Genomic DNA, 4,895 nt, shown 5'->3' with positions numbered 1-4,895 from the left:
GGTCATAACCTGAAAAGATATCAGTCATATTGCATGATGGAAGAGAAGGGGGGTTGCCAGAGCTTTGCTCTGGAAACTAAATATGGGTTCCACCGCTTCAAGCCTCCAATAAGCAAATGTAGTATTGCACCAGTTAATGAGAGTTATCTATCATCTAGTGTTTCCTGGTAACACAGAGTGGGCAGCATTCCTCCACCATGTGGATGCCATACCTCTGTCCCTGATTATGTTTGGTTTGCGCCTGAGTGGTCACCTCTAGTATATTAGGCGTCGTCTTTCGAGACTTGCACGTAGGGCTTATACCCAGGGTTTCTAACAATCTCACCATCGTGAAATTGAAAGTAGAGGATTTGGTTGTCATAGAACGACCGGACTTCGCCGAAATTCACTCCACTTGATTTGAGTGTCACCTAAATATTAGTTCCAACAGCGTTTTAGACACCTAGATATCAAGCCCAGCTTGTCATACCTCTGAGAGTCTCTAATTGGATTTTAGACTTAACATAAAATCTTTTCGAACTTCCTTCCCTACTGTTATCATCAATATCCAACTATCTGAGATGCTTTTATATATTTTTGGATTGAAGATCAATTTGAGCGTCCTTCATATAGTTAGATATTTATTTTTGTCATCCAAGGTTTTTTAATTTTGTCCTTTCCGTGATGTTCCTTGAAAATTAACTCCTTTATTATTTCTGGCCTCTCGTAGTTAAATTTTTCTCCTAGGCATCCACCCTCGTTCGTGTAAATCTCTGTAAAACATAAAATAAAAGTATTGTTTATACTCTCACGGACAACCACATCAGAGGAGTTTAAATAAAGTATGAATACAATAGTTATTAGCAATTAGCAGTCGCGCGAGCTGCAGTCCATCAGAGCATGTGCTACTGCAATGCTGCTATGACCACTCGACTAGGTACGCGTTTGAAATCTCTGTAAGGGCCAGTTTCAGGCCTGACACTTTACCCGAATCAACAGAACCGCCGAGTTCATTTTCGTTCCTTGCACTTAACATAAACGGTTCTTTTAACTGTTATCACTCACTTTCACTTGTATGTTACAGTTAAGAGATAATACACTTCAATAAGTTTCAATATATATATATATATATATATGACCACTCGATATATATATATATATACGGCGCAATATGGTCTAAGTCGCTTATGCGCTTAAAACTATAACAACCAACAAACCTCCACTTTTCTGGTATATACAAATTTGTATATATATATTTCTTCCAAGTGAATCAAGCACTCCACCATCATTACAGAAGGAAAGTAAATTTACCAAAGTAACATACTAAAAAAGCTATTTTTGTCGTTTAAGAAATAGAGTTATAGTTGTTTTTTGCAGTTCAGAGCTCATGTGGATTATTTCCATTGGGTTTGCGTTTCCACTTTTAATGACAAAATTCCCTGAGGAATAGGAATAAATAGTACGCTAATGTGACTGACTGGTATAATGGATGATGAGCGTTTTGTATAAGCAGGCTCAGGAAAGATACTCAATTAATTTGAAATTTAGATTTTTTCTGTCTTTTCCTTTCCATCCTTCAATTTCATTTATGCAAAAATAGCAGTTGGTGACATCATTGTTTGGCTCTCTCTACACCATGGAGATGGCAAATGGTGGTGATATTTGGCGTTTATTTTTAACCAGTCTCTGAGACGCGAAATGCAACTAGTACAGCATCTACGAGAGCCCATTTCTTGTCCTGATCACCTAATTTTCAGCCAAAATAAAGTTCATATGCCTTCTTTAATAGAGGCATTATACAGTAGATCGTCTATGAGATTTAATTGTATAATCAACCTACAACAACATAACAAAAGATCACTAGTGAATTAGCGCAACGACGTGACATTTTAAAAGCACGTTCAACTGATCCTGACAGTAAAATTATAAAAAGAGCACGAATTTATTAATATGTAACAGCAGTAATTCACACACTTGTAACTCTGACTAACAGACCTGTGTGAGATGGTTGTTTTTTTGGGTGTTAGAAGCGTCAGCAACTTCAGCATTAGCATTAGTAGAGGCACATGGTGCAAGAAAGCAAGCTTATACAGCGTCAGCCAAAAAAAAAAAAAAAAAAACATTCCCATTTCACTGATCCATTCAGTCCAAATGTTTGTCTAGTTCTGCCTTGAATTTATTTAAGCTATCAACTTCCACAACAACAACAGATGGAAGTTTGTTTCAGCAATCAACGACCCGCTGGCTAAAGGAAAATTTTCGCACATCTATTCTACAACTCTTTCCTCAGTTCGAATCTATGCCCCCTCGGGTTTGTAATCTGAGCAAGAGGAAGAATCTCATCAGCATTGAGTCTGCTCAATCCATTCAAGGCTTTATACATCTCAATCAGATCACCTCGCAGGTGCCTAGTCTCCAGAAGCTGCAATTTGTAGAACTTAAGCCTTTCATCATAAGAGCACCCCTTTTTGCCCTTCACCAGTCTTGTTGCCCCCTTCTCTGTACTCGTTCTAGCAACTCTACATCTTTCCTAAAATGAGGATTCCAGACCTGTACGCAGTACTCAAGGTGTGGCCTGACCATTGTCTTATACAAGGGGATAATCGCCTCCTTATCCCTCCTCGCAAAATTCCTATATATCACTGACAAAACCTCATGACCCACTCTTGCAGCCTGACTGTACTGTAAGAAAACTTCATGTCTCACTGCACAATTATCCACAGGTCTCTTTCATTCTCCACTACCCAGAGTGTAACACCACATAGTTGGTACATATCTCTGGGATTACTCATATGCAGTACTTTGCACTTGTCAATGTTAAACTTCAGTTGCCACTTCTCAACCCATCTACCCAACTTTTTCAAATCCTGTTGCAGCAGCATACTGTCATCACTGTTATTAACAACCCTGCCAACCTTTGTATCATCTGCAAACTTTTACATTAAGCTTGATATACCTTCATCAGTATCATTGATAAATATACAAAAAACAATGGGCTTAACACCGAACCGTGAGGGACACTCTCTGTCTTCTCCCACTCAACCATCCTTATCCATTGTAGCAACTTGCCCTTAATGCCATACTGCTCCAATTTGTACAGTGGTCTTCCGTATGCAACAGAATCAAAAGCTTTCCTGAAATCCAAGTATGTATATGATATCAAAATTATTTTTTGCATCCAGTTCCTTTGTGACCACATTAATATCCAATCAAATTGGTCAGACAAGACAAACCCATGCTGTGTCTGAATTATTACGGCTGTCTTGTCTAGATAACCCTGCAATGCTTCTCTATTTTCCCTGGAACAGAAGTTAAACTATCAGGTCTGTAATTACTGGTATCACCCTTGGATCCCCCTTTGTGAATTGGAGATACATTTGCACATCTACATTCCATGGGGACATCCCCGAGTCCAAGGATGCTCTCATATTTAATTCTAAGGGTTTTCTTGCTTCCTCCTTTAATACAGTATAACTGGATAGATCCCATCTACCCCAGGTGCCTTTCTTATGTTTAACTTCAACAATTTCTCCTCCACTTTGCTCTCAGTTATTACAAAATCATTTAACTCCCTATTAGTGTTTGATAAACATCTGGCCCTCTCCTCGTTGATTAACTCCTCATGTATGAATGTAGATGCAAAATACCCATTTAGTTCGGCAGCTATCTGAGAATGATCACCCACAGTCAAACCATTGATATCAGGTGGACTCTTCCTTTTAGAGTTTATATAAGTAAAGAAGTCTTTGCTGTTTTTCTTTGCAGCCTTTGACAAAGATTTTTCATAATCTGCCTTCACTTGCCTAACCTGCTTTGTGAATTGATTACAGACTAGCTTGTATCTATACCATAGGCGTCTGCGTCACCTGACAATTTATGTGCATCCCATGCATTTTCCTTCTCTTCCATGGGTCTCATTAGTTCATCTGACATTCATTTGGGCCTGAACCTAGAGCAGTATTTCTTAGTTGGAACAAAAAGCCTAGTAGCTTCCAAAATTACTTCCTTGAATCCTTCCCATTTAGAATTTGCTGTTGGTAACATCATCAGTTGGTCCCACTGTACAGAACCTAAAAATCTCTGAGACCACTGTAGTCGCCTTTGCGAAAGGAAAAACCCTTCCCTTCACCCTTGATGGTAGTTACATCTTTAAGTAACTCTCACATCAGTACACTGTGATCACTGCCACCTAGTGCTTCCTTTATCTGTAAATTTTTATTGTATGAATAATCACTGGTGATAATGAGATCAGGAGTGTTGCTCTTTCTTGTTGCCTCTCTAACAAGCTGTTGTAGAAAACAATCATCCCATAAATCCACTAAAGCCTTGCTAGTGTCCACGTGACCAACCCACAAGTTCCAGTCTACATTTGGGAAGTTAAAATCCCCCATTATAAGACACTCTGATTTATTGGCCCACTATTTCTCTGTATGATTGTTCATCGTACTCATCAGAGTCATTAGGCCTATAACAAACTCCTACCTCATTTTTGCTTTCCCAGTGCTTATGTCACATCAAACTGACTCGACACTGCACTGTCCAGCCTTGTCGACTGGATGTACTTTCTTGAATTTTATGTGTTTCTTAACTAACAGCATAGTCCCTCCTCCCTTCCTATCCTGTCTATCCTTTGTACTCCCCAAATTCCAATTCTGCATCCCTTATATCTGAGTGACACCAGGTCTCTGATATCTCAACAATATCCGCCTTGGATGTCTTAATCAGCACTTCAAATTCATCAAATTTGTTTACTATACTGCTAGCATTAGTGTACATGCAAGCATATATGCACCTGTTCTTACTCTTAGTTACTCTAACACAGCCCATGTATTTACTTGTTTCATGACCCCCAGTAGTTCCTGAAATCCCCAGCAACTGGCTTTCTGGACTGCTGCTCATTCCAATAGAAACAGTGC

The sequence above is a fragment of the Mastigoproctus giganteus genome, chromosome 11 (assembly GCF_048544385.1).
Source record: "Mastigoproctus giganteus isolate SK-2022 chromosome 11, ASM4854438v1, whole genome shotgun sequence".
NCBI classification, from domain to species: domain Eukaryota; kingdom Metazoa; phylum Arthropoda; class Arachnida; order Uropygi; family Thelyphonidae; genus Mastigoproctus; species Mastigoproctus giganteus.
This window is presented reverse-complemented; position numbering follows the sequence as displayed.